General features: G+C 36.9%; 1 protein-coding gene across 24 annotated transcripts in view; it reads right to left on the reverse strand.

Annotated features, from left to right (window-relative positions):
- Positions 1–26,448, reverse strand: part of Sox6 (SRY-box transcription factor 6) — a 610,295-nt gene that overhangs the window by 283,167 nt on the left and 300,680 nt on the right. The window lies entirely within an intron of this gene.

The raw sequence follows: 26,448 nt of genomic DNA on the forward strand, positions 1-26,448 counted from the left end.
ATTGGTTAGCCTACCAAAATGCTAAAACAAAATAGAAAGTTGTAAGGCTTTATTTGAGCTGATTCTTTATAGAAACCGTATGTATGACTCTCACTTTCTAGAAAGTGGTTTTCTCTTGAACACACATCAGAACCATTCATCATAATATAATTGCAAGCTGTCAGTCAGGGCCGCACCCTTAGCTGTGGCAAACCGCCAACACATCTGTCAGAAGCACTCATAAGCTTCCGTGTGTGTTATTGTAATCCTCTACAAAAGCACAAGCCCATTCACCAGTTGTATATTCTCCAGATGAAACAATGACTTGCTTAAAACCACAAATGAAATTGTTCTGTTTCTCACTAGACCATGAGCTACTTTCTCATCAAGTGCCTGTACCAGTTTGTCTTGTGTACAGTACTTTCTAGACTTGGGTATGCTCATCTATATGCAAAGAGAGGCACACATTTTGTCTGGTTATGTGTATAAAGATACAACATGCCTTTGCTCTGCATTGCTTGTAAGACAGACATGTTCACATGTTCTTGCTCCTTCTGTAGCTCAAACACGACATAAAGATAGAAAACAAACTTGTTTCAGAAATGTACTTGGGAGATAGTAGAGAAATTCAATTATAATTGATTTAATTTAACATTGCTACAATCTATGAGGAGCAGAGAGAAAAGATGATAAAATGTCCTATAACTCTCATAAAATGAGTTAAACAATAACTTTTTATTCATTCTCTTACTTTCCCAAGAAGTTTCCAAGTACTAGACACTTATAAATTCTAATATAATAATAAAATAAACCCCTTGTTGAAAAAAATTCTTGGATACTTGGATCCAAGTTTCCTAATATTCACAAGTCATAGATTACACATACTTTTAGGGGTGTATGTGTGTGTGTGTTTGCATCTCATTTTTCACCTTTCCCAAATTCTCTCTCCACATAACAGAGACCAGAACCTCTATATAAAACGTTTGCTCTTTACTTCTCTGCAGATGTGAATGAAAGACATATGAATTACTGGTGCCAAACAAATAAGTGTTTGGCCTATAAAACAGAGCAATCTTCACATGTACTCATATTTGTATCATTATAGATTTATGTAATTTCTCTTACTGTCTCTCAGAAAAAATTAAGTAAACAAAATTTCAAAACAAAAAAAACTTTACTGGTTTTCAGCCATCTATATTGTGCACATATTTAGTATGCCCTATTATTACTATAACAAATAAATAGACTCTATATTAATAGCTGTTAATATAGTAGAGGCTAGACATGATGGTACATGCCTATAATCACAGTGCACAGGAGCTGAGGGAGATGGGTCACAAGCTCCAGGCTGGGCTGGGTTACACAGGGAGTTCCATACTGAGCTACATATAAGACCTTATTTCAAAAAAGTGAGGACAAAAACAAAAACAAAGACAAAAAACAAGAAAACTTGAATCAAATGTGATTTCTATATTTTATATTGTTATCATTTATTTAATGTCATGTAATGGTGTCAATCACATAATAACATCTCAAATTTGCAAAAGAAAATTCATGTGTGTTTCCACTAAGTCAGGCATATATAAACATTATCAAGAATGTAAGTCATAATACCTAAAATCTATAACATCTAAGTTTTAATATCTAAAACACAGATAAGACAGACATAATAGTTACTATATAAGCTGTATATATAGTGATATGCAGTGTATTCATTATATACAATTTCTATATGCATATACATTTGTATATAGTAGCTTCTATATATAACTTCTCTATATATCTTACACATTAACTTTCATAAATGCCAAAGCTTATACATTAACTACTACATTTATTTAAAAGGGAATTACATATTTGGAAAATATAGAAAGTATAATAATCATGCACAGTAATTACAGGAAAACCTCAATTCAGATCCCCTTTTTTCATTACTCTCAACTAATAACTGTTGCAGCAATCAGTTTATACAGTTATTACACAATAATAGATAGGCATGAAGCAAATGAAATTCGTTCATCTCCCTCCCACTGAGGTAAGGAACCATGATCAAGTGACTGACTAGATTTTAGGAAAGGGTGACAAGGTGTCTGTGTTCGACGAGTGACGAACCAGCTCACCATTCCTGGCTGGAAGGAGCACAGATGTGCACCTGCTTCACTTGTTGCTCAATAAGTTGGTATATGTTTTCTGAAATCAAGGGAAAACTTACCTGTAAAATATGTTTGCAAGTTTAGCTGTTAGAAAACTGCGAATGGAATGGCTGTAGAGTGGCTATTAATACAAGGCTGCCATGACTGTGGCCACAAGATCTATGAAAATGACGATCGCATCTTCCTCGTAGCCTTACTTTAAAACAGCAGATTTCCAAAGGAATTAGTTTCCCAAGACATAAATCACCCGTTCAATTTTAATGCAAAAATGTTTCCTTTGACAAAATTCGCCAATACATTAATTTACTTAGAGAATATTCTCAACCATTTACCTCATATAAGGATATTTTAAGACAGGGGGAATAAAGAGATGGCTCAGAGTTTTAAAGGCACTTTCTTGAAAGCCTGATGCCCCAAGGTCAATTCCCCGATCCCCATGTAAAATCAGACAAAAACAGACACATAGTATAACAAAGGAGGGTACAGCCAGGAGAATCTGGAAGCTTATGGGCTAGCTAAACTGGTCCACACAGTGGTAAAAACTACGGAGACCCTGTCTCAAGCCAGGAGGAGGGACAGGACACAACTTCTGAGATTGTCCTCAGACTTCCACATGTGCACTATGGTAGATACACCCCCACATACTTTACACACATCCACATATGCATACACACATGTTCACACATACTGAAAAGACTAAGTAAGAAAGTAAAGACAACAATGCAAACCACAAAAAGCTATGCTGTTTTGTCATCACACCTCATTTTAAACTAAACAGAGTGCTTGGATGTGTAATAGTAAATAGCACAGACTACTTGAAAATAATCATAAGCTACTTGCTACAGGAAAAAAATATAACTCTTAAATATATGTGTATAATTAATCTGATTTCTTCACATAAAGTATAAAAAGCAACATGTCAACAGCAGCCTAGGTCACATTACCACTAACTCTTCTTGTAAATGAAAGTATATTTCCTTTTTTCAGCTTTAGAGATTTTATTAGATTAACACAAGGAAAGAGGAACTTTGATAAGAACCTTTGAGGTTGAGAAGTTTTTGAAAGAGTATTTTTAATTCAAAGCATATAAAATTTATCATTACTAGGTTATGAATTTTCATATTGATTTAGATCATCACAAAAACAAACATTTTGAAGGCTTTTGAAGAAATTACAAGTTAAATATCAATTGTCAAAACATATATACACTTAAAAACTATACATTCTGGCAAATAATTGCTACTTAATAAGAAATGAAAATTATAGATATTTTAAGCCAATTTCCCAAAAGTTTTATTATCTACACATACATATATTTTTGTCTAATATTTAAGTACAATATTAAATGTAATGCTATTAATTGTCCATGAGGAAAATGGGGGAATTAGCCAAAGGTGACAAATGCCCATTATCCTAGCACTCAGGAAAGTGGGGCAGGAGAATCATCAGTTCAAGGCCAGCCTGAGGAACACAGAAAGTTTAAGTTCTCCTGGGCTCCCCATCGAGACCTTGTCTCAAGTTATTATGGAGATAAACAAGGAGGCAGAATCAGCAGTTATGTGATACAGATGCACATGCAATGACCTGAGGAAGGGAGAGAGAAGGATCTATGCACATACAGCCTCCTCAGAGTCAACTTGGAGACTCAAATAGAATCCAGGCAAAGAGGTGGCAGTTTTAATTTATAAGCACAATAATATAACAATGTACTTTTAAGAAATAATTTTTCCTTAAAATATTTGGGTAGAACTATAACATAAAACCATTGCATGGAATTCTTGAGGTATTTCATAACAAGAAATGATTTTTCTGTTATCATGCTTTAAGGAGGAAAGAGTGAATGAACAGAGACCAGCCCCACGTGAGTGCCCGGTGGGCACGGAGGCCTCCTTACAATACTGTAGAGACCAGCCCCACGTGAGTGCCAGGTGGGCACAGAGACGTCCTTACAGTACTGTAGAGACCAGCCCCATGTGAGTGCCAGGTGGGCATGGAGGCCTCCTTACAGTACTGTAGAGACCAGCCCCATGTGAGTGCCAGGTGGGCATGGAGGCCTCCTTACAGTACTGTAGAGACCAGCCCCATGTGAGTGCCCGGTGGGCACGGAGGCCTCCTTACAATACTGTAGAGACCAGCCCCACGTGAGTGCCAGGTGGACTTGAGGGCCTGCCTAAAGTCCCAGAGCTGGTGAGATAGAATCAGGAATACCTAGGCAAGCTGTATAACAAAATTACCCAAACGTGCAAGCTCTGAGTTCAAGCCAGAAACCCTGCCTCACAACTCAGGTTGAGTACCATTAAGGAAAACACCTGACATCAACCTCTGGCCTCCACAGACACTCACAAGCATGTATACCCATATACACATGTACCTCCACACAAGCAAACATGCATACACATATGCATGCATCACACACATACACACGCACACACACACACAAAATAAAAACCAACAATAACAAGAGTATTCTTACAGGATAGAAATAGAAGCAATTATGACATGTTCAGGCGGAGTAATGTTTTGAAACTCACTTCAAGGAAGATAGTTCTGTTCTCCTGTGCCCTCTGCTCTATATTCCCCTCCTTGATCATGCTTCTGGTTGGAAGTTGCCATTTGATATGACTGTACCTAACCATTATATCCATTCACCCAGCAGACATTTACTGATCACCATCTGATCCCAGGTAATATACTAGGTTCTAGAAAAGAAAAGGTAAATTAAAATCCAACATACACGTTGACCTTTGCCTGTAGTGTTGTTGAGAATATCTGGCACATAAAAGACAATTAATTACTCGTGTGTGTGAAGTGCAATGCCGTGGGAGGCATCGTTACTACAGAAAGCCACACGTGTCAACCTGCTCCACCCTTTTCATGCCAAGCCACCTCCCTTGTACTCTTCTCTGGCAAAGTTGTGTTTCATTCCAACTTTTGTCCCGTGTACCTACTGCTCGACTCACTTAATTTTTAAAATATTTCTATTATTTTAATAGTGGTGAAATGTGTTCTAAACTTTAAATCTTCTCTTTTCCTACATATGACCATTAATACATATCTTACAAAGCTTATAGCATAACCCTCAATTACAGGTTAGGTTATGTGACACTCTGCTGCCAGAAACAGACTATCTTTAGGTTTGTGTGGGAGAACAGGTACAGTGATATAAACTGGACCACTGTGAAATATGTCTGCCAATTTTCTTTCATTATTATAAGAACTAAAATAAAAGACATTAAAATCTCATCTAACGAGCTGGAACAATGGCTTAGAGGTTAAGGCACTTGCCTGTGGAGCCTAAAGACCCATGTTCGACTCTCTAGATGTCACATAAGCCAGACCGACAAAGATGAGGCAAGCACAAGGTTGCACATGCCCACTAGGTGGCACAAGCATCAGAAGTTCGATTTTAGTGGTTGAGGCCCCAGAGCACCAATTCTCTTTCTCTCCCTCCCACTCTCTGTCTCTCTTTCTCAAAAAGAAATCTCAGTTAACTACATTACTACAAGCAGAATGTTAACTAACTTGATTTTTTACACTAAGTTAGTAGAAAAGAATAATTGTTTTAAAATATTTAAATATTAAACTAACTTTAAAAGTTTCAAAAAGAAATTTAAAGTGTCAGGGTGGTCTTCAGTGATGCTACTGTGCCTGACATATAGCAGGAGCTTAATACATGCTGATGAATGAGAGGACAATTCACCCAACTTTCTGCTCATTCCATCATTTTGTATTGTGTGGTGATCACATAGACTCAGTGATGTCTCAAAGATGTCATCTTATTCTAAATCAGTAAGAATATATTCAGTGAATTTACCTAAACTAAATGACTACGGTAGGAAAAATACTGAAAAATTTTATAAATACTTTCAATAGGTGTGAAAACACAAGTTTTCTAATGAAGACTCAAAATAATGCCTCCGTTTTCCATTCTTAGAGTTTCTCCCATAAATAAAATTGTGGTATAGAAAAATAACAGAAGCCAGGTGTGGAGGCACATGCCTTGAATCTCAGCACTTGGCAGGCAGAGGTAGGAGGAGCACTATGAATTCATGGCCAACCTGAGAATTCAGAATGAATACCAGGTCAGCCTGGGATAGAGTAAGACTCAAAAAAAACTAAACAAAAAAGAAGAAGAAAGAAAAAAAAAAAAGAATAAAAGAAAAAGAAAAAAAAAATCTGATAAGCCATGTTGTTCCCAGGTAAAAGCCGTCACAAAATCAGGTGACTACTCTTGCTAAAATACAGCTGAATATCATGCGTGTTAAAGCCAAATGATAAGAACATTGAGTCTAGTCGTTGCTGTATTTTAGCCATCTAGAGAGGATTTTCTCCAACAAAGGAACAGTTTTTACAGATATGGCAGTCTAAAGCGATTCCAAAATAAGGTGCCAGATGAAGATAATTCAGTGCGTACAGACCAATGCAGTTTGATCTAATGGCAAAGCAATGACAGATACATGAGTTTACTGAAGTTTTAATCCCTGTCAGTAATATCTCAACTGGCATACCTGGTGGGAAGAAATGGTTAGTATGTGACAAGAACAGAAATATTCTAGCAGAGCCTTATGGCCCATATACAGGTGAAAATGCCTTAACTAAAATATTACTATCTCTGATATGACCATCACCATGTTCAAGGAGTTATGTATGAAATACATGAAATGAAAGGCAGAATTCTACCTGTAAAAGAAAACTCTTACTGGTGGGCATATGCTTATAAATTACAAATGTTTTTATTACACTCTTCCTATCTTGTGTGGCCTGTTCCTGTTTTTGATCTTTCAGGTACTGTAGCCTTGTATCCATGTTTGATTTAAACAACTGGCATATGCTGACTAATAGCAGCAGTAATTTGAGTGTCTTTTATTATTTTCCATATGCTTGCCATGTTTTGAAACTTAATTTTTAATTTCAACTTTTATAAAACAAAAATAGTCTTAGGAAAAATGAAGTATTGATACTTTTCTAAAATAGATAAGGTGTACATATGGGATCATATGGCATTCTCTAGATTTTGTGTATATTCAAAAATTATACTTGAGGCAGGGTCACACTGTAGTCCAGGTTGATTTGGAACTCGCTTTATAGCCCAGTCTGGCCTCAAACCTACAGCAATCAAGACATGAGCCACCAAGTATGCCTCTATTTTTTTTTAACAGAAGTGTTTAATTCAAAGAATGATTGTGATTACTGTGAAATTTTCAAGAAAATAATTATAAAGCAGATGGTTCTTCAGGCAGCATGAAAACATACATGCACTTTCATATGCTGCTGCCCACATGCTTATATAGATGAAACCCTGAGGTTAAAACATTTTCTGAGTAAATAAATCAAGAAAGGAACAGTAACTTATTTGATAAGGTATTTAGGGCAAAGAGACATGCAACATTGAACTAAAACATCTTTTTCAGTCTTCTGTTAACTCTCCCTCAGCCTCTCTAACACCTACCACACCCACCATGCCTCATATACCAAGTATTCCTTTGCAAAAAGAACCACTTCATTCCCTCAAGGTTAATTAACAATGGTCAAAAGCTCAGGAAAGCTGAGTTTACCCAGTGCTGATCAGATGAGCATGCACCTCATCACCTCAGAGGGTGCTCATTGCCTCAGAGTGTCCACCACAACAAGTGTGCACCTCAGAGGGACTTCGTCACCTTGGAGGGGCCTCCACAACAACCCTCCACGTGGACACCATGCTTGTCATGTCCCATGCAAACAGAAGAATTCAGCCACTGAAGAGCAGGAGACCTAAAGCTCACTTCAGCTCCATGTTTACTGGCATTCCAAATATTAATCATTAATTTTCTTGCTTCTAGAATAGTCTAAGAATAATGTCTCTTCTTCCTCCCACTCTAACTTTTTATGAGATTCAAATGAAGCATGTGAAGGCTCATTGCAAACTTCAAACTCCTAGGAGCCATGAAGGCATTATTAAACTAACAAACCAAGATCCACAGATTTCCTGGTGTACTATTTTATGCAAAGCAAGGCCATTATAGCTTGCCCCACAAGCAGAAGTTTGTAGAGCTCCTGGCACCATCAGGGGGTTACTGAGTGTCCCACTGATTTAAAATAGTGAGTAGGGAAGAATAAAGATGGTTTGCAAGTGAAAGGCAGAATGTCATAATCTGATGCACTTTGAATCTGCATTTAAAAAAGTGAAAGGGATGAATAAAGTCCCATTTCCCATTACCTTCATGCATGCCCTTAGGCTTCAGGCTGCTTTTCATTCTTCATGGGCACATGGCTATTCATTAACCAGATTTTACTGAAAAAATGTTCTGGGAAGAACTAAGACAGGAGTACTCTATAATTTCCCCAAAGTCTCATATAATACCCCTGGTTCAGAAGACTGTCTCCCATCACACCCCTGGTTCAGAAGACTGCTTCCCATCCCAATTCTGTTTCAGAAGACTGTCTCCCATCACATCTGTAGTTCACAAGACTGCGTCACATCACATCCCTGATTCTGAAGACCACTTCCCATCTCAACTCTAGTTCAGAATACCACTTCCCATCTCAACTCTGGTTCCGAAGACCTCCTGCCATCGCATCCTTGGTTCACAAGTGTTCCTCTGTACTCATTCTTTGTTTCTAAGAGAATTTCTCATCCCATCCCATTTCTCTGATCTTTGCTCAGTCCTAGATCATGCTGAGGCTAGGTCATCAACACTTGATTGTTACCCTACTGGCTCTGCCACCTCAACAGTCTACCCAACTTGAAGCACCAGCTTTTTCAGATTTGTTTTTTAGTCCCATTTTACCATTTCAAACCTTAGAAATAATAGCTCAAACGCCTTTTTTTTTTGTTTACTTGTGCATTAGCTATGCCAAGCAGAAGAAACACTGAGTATCACCACAGAGAAAGCATATATAAGTGAAAGCTAAAATTTCCTTCAAAACACTGAACAGCTAAGCTTGCTACTTTCCTGTACACCTTTCAGGAAAATATGTTAGGGACCACTGATCCATTCATCAACTGTCCTAAGAAATACTTATGGGCACATGTGTTATATCAGGAAGGGAATTTTTATGACTGTTTGGCTGTCAAAAGGTATACCCTTGAATCCCTAGCATGATGGTTTCATAGAATATATAATGTTTGACAAAAGGAATCATTTTATATAATGTGTGTTCCAGAACAAACACAAAGATCTATGATGCTAATTTAATTTATATTTCTCATTTATATTAAACAATTCATATTTAACTTAAGTATATCTAGTGTATAATTTTTTATAAATTAAAAATAAAGATATGGCCTGAGGAGATTGCTCAGCAGTTAAATGTGCTTTCTTTCATAGCCTCCTGGCCTGGGTTTGATTCCCCAGTACTTATGTAAAATCAAATGTGCAAAAATAAAACTAATTTTTTGGCCTTTGCTGTTTGAAATTCCAATCTATAAATTGATGGGAATTTAAAAGTCAAATAAGATATTACTATGAATTCTGAGTGCTAAATATCTTCATATTAATGGATTTAGTTGGGAAAATTTTTTAAGTAATGACACCAAAATAAATGGAAACAAAAAATTTAATTTACCAAGAAAAAAAAATCTATTAGCTATTTGTATAACTAAAACAATGATTCTTCCCTACTAAAATTGGCCAAATGAAACAAGATTAAGATTGTTCTTCACCTTTTTAAACAAGATTAATTCTCAGTAACTGGAATAAAACATAATTTAATTTCATATAATACCAGGGTTGTATGAATGAAAACTAAGGCTTAGGGTATATGACTAGATCTGCATGTAAGAAGTGACTGAGAAGTTTGGCATGCTTGTGGGGAGGGGTTTCTATCTTCTCTTTGGGCTTGACTATATTGGGACTTTTGTCATTTAAATAGTTAAGGTTCTCAGGAAGCAGTAAATAATGTGTTTGAAGAGAACTGGGGTACCTCACTTTTATCTTTTAAATCAAGAGTCAGATTGCAAAGCCTAAAGACATTTTCCCTCTTCAACTTAAAGAAATGAACATGTCAGATTAGATAAATCACTAGACAGCTGCTAACAAAAATCCTAGGTGTGCCTCTTCATTTACTAACATCCAGATGCAGCCAAATCAAAGAGAAAAGAACCCCCAAATGACAAAGCCCCTAGAAAACTTTCTGGGTTGATTTGGACATTACTTGGAGTCAGTTAGGCCCATGTAGCAAATCAGTCTTGGATTTAAAACTCTGTTAGAAATAAAAATAGAAGCTGATTGGCCCGAGAGGAAAATGGGATGTAGAAAAAGCCTATAGTCCAGCTGAATACACTATGATGGCCATGCCCCCAAGAGCACCAATGCTCATTTCCAAGGAAAGGATATGACGATGGACATGGATACCATGCACTGGCACCATGGTACTTTGGGGAGCTAATGCCTCATTAGAGCAATTAGATAGAAACCTTTCAACATGCATAATTTTAATAGACGATGAATTCTATATCTGAAATGATTTGTCATGTTTCAGTGACAACTGCCATATTCCCTGTCCTTGTTTCAGGCACTACCTACAGAACAGAGGAAGACAAGCTAGGTGCACTGCCTTAGATAGTACCAAGAAAGAACCTTCCCCTGGGGGCCTTGAATCTCTACTTCTGACAAGCACTTAAACACAGGATCCTTCAAACATAGGAGGGAAAATAGCCAGATAGCCCAGAACTAGGGAGAAAATGAAATAGCTTTCAAGTTTCCTTACTTGGTGAATTATTTGCATCTGAAACTTAGGAAATCATCCATTTTATGACACTTTTCAGTTGTAATATTTGGGATTATTAGCATGATAAACTTCTCACCTATTCATCTTTTACTTTAAAAAATCTGCTCATCTTATGACTAACACCTTGGCATTCAAACAAATGCTGTGCTGAGACAGAAAAAATAAAACCTGTATAAATGACAGAGTGTTCAACCATGAACACATTGTCTTTTATGAATATTATAATCACAGAATCAATAAGCCCACAAAGAAAAAACAGGACACAAAACGTGTTTTGTCATTTCTGACGAAGTTATAAAAACAACAGACATTCAATATGCCAAGTGTTCTTCAATCCTTCATAATCACAGCCTTATTGAAGTGAGGACAAAAAGGGTCTAATTGCATAGGAGCAGTCTCAATGTAATAGGTTAGACACCCAGGCACTGCCGCACAATACAACAAAAACAACGCTCCCTGTGTACAGCAGAATGTCATCTCTCATTTTCAGGCAATTACCTTCTTTCTTGTCAACAGTTTTAATAACCTCCATCATCTCTAAAAGACTTTTGCTTCAGTTAAATAATTTTCAGCTTTTTAATATGCAAATGTGCTTGTTCATATGCATGGGTGAAGTGGCACTGCTACTTGAAATGTGTCAGTACATTGTGGAGCACCTGCACCTCGGGGAAGCTTGATTTAATTGACACCTAATACTATTCATTATTCCACTTAGTGAGCAGCTCCTATTAGTCACCTGTAGGTTCCTATAAGCAGTGCTCTGGCCACCAATAAAAATATGAGTATTTCTATAAATAGAACATCCATATTTAGCAAATGGGGTTCACCACTGTCAGTGTTTTGGGGGGACATCAGGAAATGGTATGGAATCAATAGGTTTTCCAGTAGACAATTTATCGACTTCTTTCATTTTCTATAGATTCTTCTCTATATGAAGCCTCACTGCTTGGGAGACACAATCTGCTGTGTTTTCTTTTACATGGCTCAGTAAGAAATGTCTTGTACCAGGGAATAAATAAGTAAATGGATAGATTGATGAATATATAGATGATGGATTGATGCAGAAAGGAATGAGTAAACAAAACCACCTTCTAAAATACTCCATTAGTTTGTCTTGGGTATTTTTTTTTTTTTTTGAAGTCAGAAGGGTTGTCTCAATTCTAATGACTTTAACCTAAGGTGCTTTTTAAACTGAGTTTAACAAAGTACATGACCTCCATTTGCCACAGAGTTAATAGACAATAGTAGAAGCTTGTCAATATATGGCCATTTTCTGGTCTTATCTTCTGAAGTAAATTAACAGCTAACAGAACGCTACTGTGAGGCACAGAGAACATTTTAAACAACTCTAAAATATTAGCTCAGAGAATTATAACACATATGGGATTTCGTGTATTTGTTGGTATTAATGTCATGAACATGTACTGTAAGTGATTCCAGTTTAAGTCTATTAGTCTTCTTGCCTGTACGAAAATGGAAGGGTTAATGGTGGGAAGTACTTGGAGACTTAATATGGGGGCGCTTCTTTACCACATGGTCTGTGACCTTACTGTCCAGGCCACATTTCTTTCTGGCATTAATGCATTTGTTAGTCCCAGAGGCTTAAACTACAGATGTTTAACATCCTGCTTATGGACAGATCATCTGGAATACAAAGTGAGAAATCTATACTACTTATTAGTATATATTATGAGTGTAACAGAGATTTAATAGCCCATTCAAATGGGATTAGTGAAACCATAGCTCAGGAAAAAAAAAAAATTTAAAGTATCATCTTAACTGAGATATGCTCTCAAACCTGTGTGGGAGGGGATAGACAAAGAAGAAACTGAAAGCATATTTCAGCTGGAATATGTCTCAGAACATCAAAAGAAACTGTCACTAATTAAGGTTGTTTATATGGTAGCATAAGAAACATTAATTATATCCTTCAATGTAAACCTAAAACCTTTTTATGGGAAGGGATTTATAAGTAAGGTGGTAATCTGGCTATGGAAAGCTTATCTACAGCACACTAAGAGTGATCATAAATCTTGTTAATGTCTAGAATCTGAAAAGTAAAAAAAAAAAAAAAACACTGAGATGATAGTGGGAAAAAATTTAAGTTCTCCTACTCCAGGCCCAATCATGCCTAAAGAACAAGAGGGTGAGGGATGAAGAGGGAAAGCAGTGGTCAACTAGACCATGTTGGTATTCCCCAAAATGTAATCTCCCAACTGAAGAATGGCAGCTGGCGGAACAGCTGGTGAATAGGATTAATGTCAGAAGAAAGAAATAAAACTCAACATATGTCCAAGCCTGCGGTGCTGGGACCTAGCATGATTACACCCCAACGGATAGGCAGCGTACAGCTGGAGAGGGCCACTGAGCCATGCTTTCCTACCCCACAAGGTCATTGCTAAGAAGTAGAGCTAATGTCTGAGCAGAAACTCAACTTTTCCTGCAGAACTCTGAAACTGGGAACAAGAGAGGGAACTCAGATTTGCAATCCTATCTGATGCCGAACAGTTTAACCCTTAGGGTTTGCTTTTCTATGGCACAAAGCGAACCACATGCCAGATCCCCACTGAATCTAACAGATTGCACTAAAGTAAATATAATTTTTAAATCATTTAAACCCCTTAATCTCATCTCAATCATATCAAATATTTAGAGCAAACATATTTCCATCTTTCATTTAGTTTAAATAGGCAACAAGAGGGGAATCTAATTAAATAGATAACAGTAGGCAGGATTTTGTAAATTGTCAATACTTTTCAAAATGAACATTTTTTTAAAGTTGTGGCATCACAATTAGCAATCATATTTTCAGGAGCACTTTTTCATTGCAAGGCCCTCAGGTTCACACTGCACAACAGGAAGTTAAGCCTTTCTACCCTGTCTGCACACTAGTGGGCCCACTTTAGCCCTTTGTGATGGTAGATGAGAGATGCCGAAGAATAAGTGCTGGAAGCAGTTGAAGTGATAAACAGCAACCATGGGGATATGGCTGATGGATGAGAAGATGTGTTATTTATAGAAACTTGGGCCGAATGAATTTCATCCAATTGTTTTGCTATTGAACTACTTCTGTAAACATTTTTAAGAGCTCAGTGGTCAGGGCTGAGAGAGCAGCCAATGATTCTTCCAGGTGCCTGAGCTAACTTGCACTCCACAAGCAGATTGTCAGAGGCAACACATCACCTTCCCACATTAAAACAGCTAGTACTCTGCATTCTCTCAGCTAGACATGCTTCATTAGGGACGGAAGTCAGGTGGAGGAGGGAGGTGGAGTATTTTATCACAAAGGAGAAGAATGGAAATGTGACTCAGGAGCCTAGGGGTATAGCTCCATAGCCTCAAAAAAAAAAAAAAAAAAAAAAAAAAACCTTCATCCAACTGACAAAAAATCTACCTAAATGGCCGTTCTCTGGAAAATCTCATTTAATTTTCATATTCAGCACTAGCTGTAGAAGGTCATCACATAGGCAAAGCCTAGACTCTACAACCAAGTAAGGCTCCAAACCTGCCCATCCCATATCACACTTATTCTCTGAACTCAGGTATGAACTTATCAACTCATTGCCTTCCCTATCTTCATGTAAACTAATACCAGTTTACATATGCACTGTGGTACCCCGTTAAGAAAAGAATGCTCTAGAAATTAGAAAACCAATCCTTGGAAGTTTAAAAGTAAATATAATAATAACATGGACTAGTATGGTAGAGTACAGTACAGTGATAGCTTGAAGGTTAAGGAGTTAATCTCACTTTCTTAATAGTTTTCCAATACTTTATGAGCAGGGGAGTAATGCCAGGAACAAATAGCTAATGTTTTTTTCAAATAATATTTCAGATAATCTATCAGGATAGAAATGTTATCACATGATATCAGTGCTTTTGTCTAGGAATTATGATTTTTTTAAAAAAATACTTGAGTCTAGGAGCAACACTTTCAATGCCTGGAGTCATCTAGATATCTTTACTTCTAAATTTTACTCACATTTAAGTCTCATTCATATTTTGTATTTTTAGATGTTTATCTGATATGGTTTATAGCTATATGAAAGCTCAAATTACCCTACATTAAATGCTTAAGACTAAGGAAACAGTCATTTCTATCAAACTCAAATGTTAGAAAAGTCTGTGTATAGTTCAAATAAATATTTAAATATATTTGCCAATTTTAATGCTCTTATATGGTTACTACCACTTTATAAAATTCTAAGATTGCAAGCTTAGAGTTTTAACAGCATTTAACATTTTGTAGGATCTTTAAATGCTAAAAAAATAATGTTTTTATTTGTCATTACGAAATATGGAAAGGAACCTACATAGCTTATTAATGTCTTCTGAATTGTTTAAGAGGATTTTAAGATATGAGTTAAAAGAATTTCATAATCTTAATTTCAATTTCTCCTTTTCATTTAATAGTAGACATTCATTAGGACCCACACACTGTAATAAATTATAATAATTTCAGACAAGAATTAAATTACTAGGTACCTACTGAAAGAGCCATTTTTTCTTAGGTACCCTGTAATCTAACTGTCAGATTTAAAATCTATTCCCAATCAACTCTTCACAACATTCACATTTATTCATCTATGTTAAATTAATAAAAGGTGTGAATAATACTGACAAAATTGATCATTATTGTTCATGTAGATTTAGAAAATTATAAGGTAATCTAAAATGTAAAAGGAATTGAGAGAAACTATTAAGGTTCTTATAAATAAATTCATCCTATGCTATTTTTTCAAATCAAGACTGAAACTTCTATGAGACTTATTTAAATTGACTAGACAAGCTATTTGATAAATTGTACACTTTTAGAGCATAAACCATTTTCATTATTTTTGAAAAATATCAGTACAAAGGATCTACTATAGAACTAGAGCTCAACAAATGCTTTAGGAAGCTATACCAAAGTGATTTTGGAAAGAAAAAAAGAACACCTAATAGTAGCCAAGTCAGTTTATAGCCAATGCTGTTTGGTGAAGAAAAAATACAACACATAGAACATCAAAAAGAAAGAGCCATTCCCGTAGTAAGTATCTCCCCTCAATTTTCCTCTAGAGACAGTAATGTAGGTATGATTCTTGCCAGACTACTAAAGGGAAATCACAATTCTACGCACTAATGTCCCCAAGTAGAACTCCCTGCATGGAACAAGTTGGCACACTTTAAGATATCTCCAACCACCTAACCTCACTGACCCTCTCCTCTCTAGCTGGGATCCCTGAAGATAAAGTAGAGCATGTCAACATCTGTTCCCATTCACACCGATTTTAATTTACCAAAAGAGCTCTGCTATTTTCAGAGCAGACTCCAGAGCACAATGACAGATTTAGGGCCTTGACTGAGGTTGTGTTTCTAGTGTGTCAGCATTTCCTCTTCACCAAGAGTAAATTCCAGGGGGTCACAACAAAGGAATAGCTGAAATTCAAACTTCATTATAGACATTTTTCCCACCCTTACTTATTTCATCAAAACTTAAACTATCACCATGCTGTCCTATGCGTAGTCTTCATTGGGGTTGAAGAGAAATTGGGCTAAAATTATGTATCTAGTTCTGGGACAAAGATAAAGGCCCTTCCTGGGAGGTTCCACATACTCAATTATTTCTTCCAAAACTTTACATTTGACTAAAAATTAACAGCCATGATACAACGATTTTACTACCCTTTACGTTTGAAAAGTGTTGTGCTTTTAAAAGCACTTTCACATGCTTACTGTTTCATAATCCAATCACAAAAACAGTTTCAAGTTACAAATATGCTTTCTAAACTAAGAGTTCCAACAGTGCATGTGTTGTTTTCTTTAATGCCATGCTGTATCCAGACACTTAAAGTGAGGAAAGTCTTGCACACCATGCTGGTTTACCAGGATAATTCAGTTCTAAAGACACAATGTGAACAGCAACTTGGAGAAACAATGCACAAGTTGTGTTGTAATCAAATGACAACTCCGACATGAGCAGCTGAGCAGAAGGAGATGGGCAGCGGAACGCCGTGCGCAATCAGCACTGTTGACTAATCAGAATCTGAGACACTGGAAGGTAACAAGGGTATTATAAAGAGTGGCTTGTTGAAGGAGCAGCTGTTTATGTGCAGCTCACTGTTTAAATGCCTTCCACTAGACTGCCATGGTATGTTTTGGTGAAAATGTTTAACTCCTTTTAAAATAATCATTAGAGAGCAGACAGCAAGTACCCAGTAGCAAGTTTGGAGATATCAAAACATCAAGATTCAACAGCTTTGGGACAGGCCCTTGGGTGTTTGGAAATGGTCAGAAATGCCCGCTCCAATGAGCATTCAAATAATCAAACTAAAAGTACTCACTATTCATTCCTCTAAAAATCTCAGCAGTTAGGCCTAGGTCACCATCATTATCGGGATGCTGTAATCACAAAGGGAGGCAGCTGTACTGAGACTCCTTGGGGATGGCAAAAAGCAAGGGCCGAGATAGAAGACCCATGGGAACAAATGGATCAGTGTCTTGGAATTTAGACCTGAGCCCATCTTCCCAATGAAGAAATTCAGTAAGATCCCATGTTAATTCCACATTAGTGTTCAAAGTGCTTTGTTGCTAAAAAAAAAAAAAAAAAAAAAAAGTAAAGACTAAAACTTTCTCTTATTTTGACTTATAAAGATGTAAATAATTTTTGAAGCAAGGAGAATGAAAAGTGACATTTAATTCACTATTGCTGTGCACAGAAAGCAATTACCATCTCACCAAGCTGTCATTCAGGTATGCTGGCTTTGCATTAGGATGGACTTAGTTCTACTTTCTTCGCATTCACCCAAAGAGCAATTGTCTACTCTTTTTTTATCCTGCCCCAACCACAACAAAGCATCCCACAAATTACAACACAAAGGTACCAAATAACACTGTCCTGTATTTATCATAATATAGTATTATGAATATTTCATTTTGACAAGTGTACAGTAATGTTTTAAAGCAGTCAGCAAGCGGTCAAAACTCTGCTGTCTTTTGTAATAGTTCACATGTCAAACTGGCAAAGTGCCCACAGAGTAAGGCTGAAAAAAATCTATTTAATGTCTGCCCCACAAGGCGACATGAGGTTTGATTGACAGAAAGCAGAGAGTGGCTTTTGATCATGTGTCCTAACAAGCAGTTCGAGCTCCTGTCTTCTCCGCTGACGGCCTCCACATTAGCCCTTCAAACAGGAGTGACAGACCACTGCACTACTCCCCGGCTCCACTCACACGCGGTGGGAGCTATGCTGGATACAGAGCCCCTGATTAAATATATCACTTTTTCAAGACAAGCAGGTTGTCTGAATCAAAGTTGGACAGAATCGACTCAACATTATTAAAAGAGGATATGAAACTAGGATTGAGTGATGTTCAGCCAGTTCGCACAGCCTCAGGGACTCCCAGGCTGACACGGGGAATCAGGAGCGCAGAACTCAGAACACAGGGTCAGAAATTAGCTGTGACACCTTGCCTATTTTCCCATCACTTCGGGACCACTGAGTTTCAAAATCCTGGAGTCCCTTTTTATCTTTTTCACTTAAAAAAAATGAATGAATTCAGGAGAGAGAAAAACATACAAATGTAGTTACTGCAGTTTATCAATTATGGCCTTAAAGGAAATACAATGCTGGGGGCTACCTTTTGCATCTCATTTGAATATGTGGATTTCTAACTAGCATTCTTATTTTAGAATCTAATTGCATTTATTCACTTAGCATTACAGTATAACTTTAAAATTTAGAAATATTCATCAAGGAAATATTGCAATTTAAAATTTTATAAGTTACTGACTATTGAGGGTTATATAAGCGCCAGTTATGATAGCAGGGCATCCTATATTTTGTGCTACATAATGCATGGTATTTAAACCTTTTGTTTAAAATATATTTACAGACATAAACCTCTAAGATGAAGATATACTCAATATGAATTTTATTGTTTCATTTGTACATTTTTAAATTACTGAAAACAGTTTCTCATAATCTGCAGTACATTATAAGCTATGTATTAAATGCAAAAAATAACAACTAAACTTGTTTGACATTTCAAAAAGTAAAAGTAAATGCTCAAAGAAGTGAAAAATAAAACAACTATCTGGCTACAGAAACTAAAGAAACAGGACAAAATATAAACAATAATCTGAAACATATTATTTGAAACCAAAATATATAATCAAATAAATGGTCCATCCAGATGTACTTTTAAAACAATTCTCCCAGAATACTTTAATTTCTTCTTATCTCTGATATAAAGATTTGCTTTTATTTATTTTATTTTTTAGGGGTATGCTCCAGCTATTTCTTGGAACACTTATGTTTTTGTTACTAGTTTTGGCATCAATGTAAATATTTAGCAACAAACTTTTTGTTAGATATTTAGGTTATAATTAAAAGATTAAATATTTCTACCAAGATGAAGACAGAGTTTTAATAGAGAAGAATTTTAAAACTCAAATAAATTATTAAGTAATTTCAGAAGGAGAAAAACATGGAATGTAACTACTAGAAAATGGGAACATTACAGAGAAACACTAGAGGTTAACTCTATGAAGATATCATGTTGTATTATAGACTTAAATTACCTTAAATTTCAGTTTATTTAATGCTTGCTGGTATGTACTAGCTAAATCATGTATCATTTCTCAGAATATTAATACCAATAGTGTCATTTGTGTTCCACATGCAGTAGAATATGCTATCTCTAATTGATAAATAACTCCACATCAATCACATACACATTCCACTTGATGATAGTGTCACATATCATCTGCCTTCTGTCCTTGATGTCTTCAAAGGTCCTTGAGGATTATAAAATTGATAACAATAAATTTTACACAAGCTATTAAAGACACAACCAACCAATTATTTAGAAATCTGGTTTTTCAATCTAAAAAAAACTATCATGAAGAGGATAATTTGAATTCCTATATGAACCTAGATTTTAAAGAGGGGGAGCTCTGCTGGCAAATGCCTTCAAAACATGAAATGCAATAAATGGCACTTCGTTTCCCCCTCAGATACAGACAATAGTTAATACTTTTCCTTCTTCACCATTCCGGCCACTACCACTGCCACCATCACCACATGCCCTGTCACAGGCTGCTCGGCTAGAGGACAGGCCACTGCTACAGTCAACTACAACAGGTCACAGGAAACAAACCCTGCCCATGTATGGCCAACAAAGACATTTTAGACAGAGTAAGCCTGGAGGTCTCTAAAATACATTTCCCCTTTTTATGAACCATTTGTTTAAGGAAAATGGCTAATAATAAGTTTGAAAACCTGTATTAGCCCAGCTCTACCAGATGGCTCTTTTGTATTCTATGCCAGGAAAGGCCAAAAAAAAGAGAAAGAATAAATCCGCAAAATGTTTTTCCAACACCATAAAAAATTCTTTCTTTAAAAAAACAAAATAATTAATTATTTTAGCCACTGTATTATTGCTTACAGTAATACACAGCAATAACATTTACATTGATTGAATTCTGTTTCCTTAATGTGAAATTTGTTTGGGGTTAATTAGCACGGCTGAGGAATAAGCTTAATAATTTCATGTTGTTTACACTGGAGGCAGTTTTCCGTGAGCACTGCTCAGGGAGGAAGTGACATCCAATTTCAGACAAAACATGGAGGTGAGGGAGGCTGCTCACCATGGGGTGGCAAGCCAGGGCCTTCCTCCTAAGGCAAGCCTCCCCTGTACTTGGATAGCTAATGGCAACAATACAAAGTTGTTCAAATTATTTCATGGGCATAGTAAGTTTTTCAAGCAAATATGAAGCTGAGCAGGGAGAAAAGAAAAGGATTTATGTAAATAGAGAAATTCTACAATATTGGACATTTTTACTGTCCCTTCCTTAAGAAAAAGCAGGTCTAATTAGTTGTCTTCCTAAAATGCATACCTAGCATTTTTATTATGTATTATAACATTTTGCTCAGAGCTGACATTTTTATTCTGACAAGCACTGTCTAGAGAGCTCTCAATAAATAATACATTGACAATTTTCAGTAAATAAGCAGTGGACACAAATCGTTATCCTTACTTACAGCTGCCCCACTCTAATAGTGCTTTTACAAGGGAGGTGACTATTCAGTCTAATGCAATCCTCTCAGTGCTGGAAAGACATTTTCATTCATTACCACGGTCACAAGCACTTAAAGCACTTTTAAGCCCTGTTGCAAAACAGCAGGAACAGCAGAGCAAGTGGGGCTAACAAAAACTAAAGTTCATCACCAGAGAAACCTGAGGTTGCTCACCTCAGAAACTATGAAATACACTCTGGTAGGGCCATCTCACATTTCTACATTTGCATGTCTAAGGAGAATACAGGATTTATTTCAGCAATTAAACGTCATCTCACAGCTACAGCTCAGCCATGTTGGGCTTTGCTTTCTGTACTAAGTATGGTTCATCATCCAGTAAGATGTCTTATGCCCCAGAGGGGTTGTGTTATGAACTGTGACTATGCCTTTAGAGAGGTACAGAAACTTAAATAAAATCTAAATCCAAATAAATGCATTGTAAACCACACTTTTCTTTTTTCCCTCCTCAGCTTTTCCTCCCAAATAATAGCCCTAACACCAGCCCCTAAATCATCACCAATGCATGAAGGCACCCCTGAATTTCATTCTCTTTCATGAGATGACTTCAGTGTGGTTAATTTTAACTATGTGAAAATATGGATATGTGGGCTAAAATTTAAAGAGTAATAGATAAGAAAGCATTATCTATACAGTTTTCCATAGGCCATCTATAGCAGGTATTTTCACCCTATCCCTTAATCAAATCAATTTATCAATTTCTTGAATACTTGTTAGACCATTAATTCATCATGAAAATAAGTTACCTAGGAAGAAGGTGATTTCATGGTGTCATATTACTGTCATAAGCCACTTAAGGATCTTTTAATCAAAGACAGAACACATATGCCACAGAGGTCCCAGCATATAATGTAGTTGAAAAATGCCAGTCACTAAAATGACACTCCAGCCACCACAATGTAGCCTATCACTCATATGTTTGTAACAGTACAAGCAAACCAACTGTCATGCCACTTACTAAATAGATCACATACACTCATGTACAGCACATTTGATAATTATAACATTTGATAATGCTAATAAATGACTATGTCATTAATTTACATATTCACTGTAGTACATTTTTACACTTTTAATTATATATATATTTTTAATATCAGCCAACATGCCAGGCTATGTTGGCAGCAGCTTGTATACCTTGTGTTTACATATCTCTTCATGAACCCAAAAGGCCAGGTGAAGTGAGAGCCTTACACCATCTGGATCTGTGGAAGTGTACTCTATGATGTTCACACAGGGCAAAATCTAATGACATATACCTCACATCATATTCCCAGACTTCAGCATCTAATGACTATATGAAACTTTGGCTCTGAAACAATATTATATAATGAATATAGAAGTCAAACAATAAAATATAGAGTAATACAGACAATATAAAATCATTCTCAATTGTCAATGAACATCAGAAAACAAGTAGAGTGCTTATTAAAAACATGGGTAGGAGCTGAGAGATGCCTTAGCAGTTAAGGCGCTTGCCTGTGAAGCCTAAGAACCAGGTTCAACTCTCCAGGTCCCATGCAAGCCAGATGCACAAGTTGGTGCATGCATCTGGAGTTCACTTGCAGTGGCTAGAGGCCCTGGCATGCCCATTCTCTCCCTACCCCCCCCCCTTTCTCTTTCTCCTCCCTCTCTCTGTATGTAATAAATAAATAATAGTAAACATTTTTTTTTAAACATGGGTAGGCCAGTAGGGCCCCTACCACTTTCTGAGTTAATAAGTCCAAGGGGGCTAAGATTGACATTTTTAGCAGTTACCAGGCCATGCCAATGCTGCTTATGATCTAAGAACCACTGGGCTGCGGTTCTGAGATACCTGAACATAACATGCATTGGAATCACACTGCAGCTGAGCCTGGAGTCACTGCTCTTCTTTCATGTGAACAGAATGGCGAATGACAGCATTTCTATGTATGAAGCAAGCTAAAAGTCATCTGCCAGCAACAATGGCTGATCAAAATGAGCTCACTGAAGAAATGAAGATTTACTCATAAGAGTGACAGGCAAGGGGCCCAAGAAAAACTTCTCTTAATTCTAAGACAGCACTTTGTGTACTCTGTGGGCTGTTGTCTACCTTCACAGATAGCCCTCAAGCTCAGAACTTCCAAACCCAAACCTTCTCCTGAAACCTCACCCAGTTGGATTAACTTTCTTCCCATCAAACTACCTCCCATCACGCCCTACACCTAATAAGCAATTTAGATTGCATCCCTGACCACTGGTGCCTCCTGCCTCCTCTACCAGTGCTTCAACTGTTACCAGTATGTGGCTGGAGCATTAAAACCACAACCAGATTCTTCTGAATTTGCCACTGCCTCTTCTAGCAGGTCCAAAATGCCAGCAAAGTTACTTTTCTAAGAAATATCAAAATGTATACTGTTATGTCATTCATACTCTTACTAAAAACTTCTAATGGGCTTTCCAGAACCAAAGGGTAAAATTCAATCTCTTTACAATGGCTCCAACTTATTTTTTCCATTAGGTTTCCTGAATTAGCCATGAAGAATTTGTTGACAGTCACCAAACTCACACATTCTTTCAGATCACTGAAATTTTATACATGTTTCCTATGACCTGCCATTCCAATTTATCTCTTGTTCACAACAATTGAGCTTATAATCATCAAACTTCAGCTCAAATGTCTATAAATCCCTTTCTAGACTGAGACAAAACAACTGTCCTCTCCCCTACCTTCCCAGAGCATTTAGCCTCACCGTGATAGCACTTACGATGAGCTCACAACTGCAGCACTCCATTTACACATGCGTCTCCCAGCACATGAGAACTGCTAAAACATATTCACCCTTGACATTCCCCTCTTTTCCTCTTCTTCCACCATTTCCCTCTCCCACCCTAGGTCATCCACAATACCAGATGAAAGCATGACAAATGCCTATGAAATTAATTAACATATGGTTTAAGTATGCATCTCTATGCAAGTTTGTGTGTATCTTTTGTGTAGATGAAAAGGCATTCCCTAATTACATTATTTATCTTTCTGAAATCATTCATAAAAGATCAGTTTTTAAAAACAGTGAGTATCTTTTATGGTTGTATGTGTGATTTCTCTGCTGTGCTCATCTGCCAATGTATTGCCTTCATCACTGTGAGTGTATAGGGGGCCTTAATATTGGTTAGAGGGATTCCAAACCTTTATTCTCTATTTTCAAGATTGTTTCAGTCTTACTATACAAGTCAAAACCATGTTTGTTTACTACATGAAGGTTTTAAGGAGATTTTAAGGAGCACTGCATTAAGCAATCAAGGTCATTTTAGAGAACGGACACACTTGACACTATAAACTTCAATATGACTTCAGTGTGCTCGCTCAGCCTTTTGCTTAGGTTGTCGCAGACAGAATTTTGCAATTTTAGTATATACATTCTATACATACACATTAAGTACCCATCTAAACATTTATTTCATTTTATTGGGAGAAATTATAAATGGTATTATGACCTTAATTTGTCTTCGTGTGCTATGGTCTGGATGTTTCTGTCCTTCCAAATCTGTGTGCAGAAACTGAACACCTAAAGTGATATTATGAAGAGGTAAGGATATAGCAAAGTTGTTATGTTATGAATGAGCTACTGTCCTTATACAAGATGTCCGTGAGTGCTTGTTAATCCTCAACATGGTGTGAGGACACAACAACAAAACTCCAGTGAGCCAGGGAGCCTCACCATATAACAACTCTTTTAGCACCTTGATCTTGAATCCCTAGCTTCTAGACATATGAAGAACAAACCTCTGTTTTTCTTTATAAATTATCCAGCTTGCACTGTTGTGCTTATCAGCTTATATGTACTAAGACTTGTGTTCATCACTATTATACAGAAATGCAATAGGACTATTCTGATCTCATCCTAATGATTCAGTAGTTCTAGAAGACTTCTATAATATCTTGTTTTTAGATACCTTGAGTTTCCTCTGTACATAGTCTTGCCATACACAATGCAATTCAATGGAGGAACATGAGTCTTTTTCAACAAATAGTATAAACATCTATTAGCCAAAAATGAAAAGTAAAAATTAATTTTGACCTAAATCTCACACTTCATAAAATAGTTATCTCAAAACTATGGTCTTACATGTAAACAATACAACTATATCTCCTATAGGCAAGTAAAAAGAGGCATGTTTAAAATCTAGAGCTAAGCAAGTTGTTCTCAGAAACAATACCAAAAGTATAATCCATAGAGTGGAAACCCATTCCAATGGGCTTCATCATACAGAGAGGGTACCTAACATAGGCCTAGAACCTAGAAAATACACTTTTGGTTAGAGAACCTTCTCTTTTCAGATGGCAATGACCTTTGGATGACTCAGAAGGCATTATGGTTCTGAGAAGAAGTGACAGAAGAGTGCTCAGCACTGAAACATCTCTATCACACCTTCCAAAGCTCAGGGTCCATTGCAGAAGAGGTAGCAGGAAGAATGTAAGGGACAAAGGAAGGGTAGGACTCCTTACAACGTGCTCCTCCAGATAGAAAATGGCCTGGATATCCATGACCTCACAGTGCCTGACACTACCTACACCAGACCATCATAATAGGAGGAAAAGATCATGACATCAAAATAAAAGATAGACTGATTGAGAGGGAAGGGCATATCATGGACAATGGAGTTTCAAAGGGGAAAGTGGGGGGAGAGAGAATTATCATGGGATATTGTTTACAACCATGGAAGTTGTCAATACAAAAATAAATTATTTTTTAAAAATTCAATATTTGAGAAAATCCAATTGGAAAATGGTCAGTGATGCAAGTAGATATTCTACCAACAAGGATACACAGGTGGCAAACATGTGCAATTAGCATTGCCCATAATAGAAATACAAACTAGCCCCACAGTTCAATCACAACAGACCTATGCAAATGGATCAAACCAGGTATTGACAGTACACTGCATTTCTGCATAACATTTCCACTGGGGAAAAGAGCATGAAGTGCACAGGGAATCTGTTATTCCATAAAGCTTCATGTGAATCAATGATTACCAGAATAAAAGTCAATTAAACAATAGAAATAATCTAATAGTGTTATAATCTACTGGACAGCTGGTCTGTGAGCTTGAGAAATTCACCTGTGTGCACCCTCCACCTCATGAAGGCAGTAGGCATGCTGGGATTATACAGGCCCACCACAGCTTCAGGCTTTCATGTATAGTCTGGGGATCTAACTTCGTTACTCACACTTGTGCAGCAAGCACTGTACCCACTGAGCAATCTCCCCAGATTCCACAGCATGAATTTTAAATAGGTAATGTGGACATAGAAAGAAGGAAAAAATGCCATTGAAAGAGGGAAAAAATATTTTTCTCTTCTAGTATGACCTTTAATGCTATTTAAGATAAAAGATACCTGAAAACCCAACAGTGGGAGTGGAGCGAGTACAGAGAAGATGGGCAGTAGAGAAAACAAGAAGCACCATTCAAGACCCATTGGCATCTCCACTGTCTGTTCAACCAACAGACCTGTACTAGAAGTTCTAGGCACTGCAAAGACTGCTGGGCACATGTCCGAGAGGG

Source organism: Jaculus jaculus, chromosome 3 (genome assembly GCF_020740685.1).
Source record: "Jaculus jaculus isolate mJacJac1 chromosome 3, mJacJac1.mat.Y.cur, whole genome shotgun sequence".
In the NCBI taxonomy this organism is placed as follows: domain Eukaryota; kingdom Metazoa; phylum Chordata; class Mammalia; order Rodentia; family Dipodidae; genus Jaculus; species Jaculus jaculus.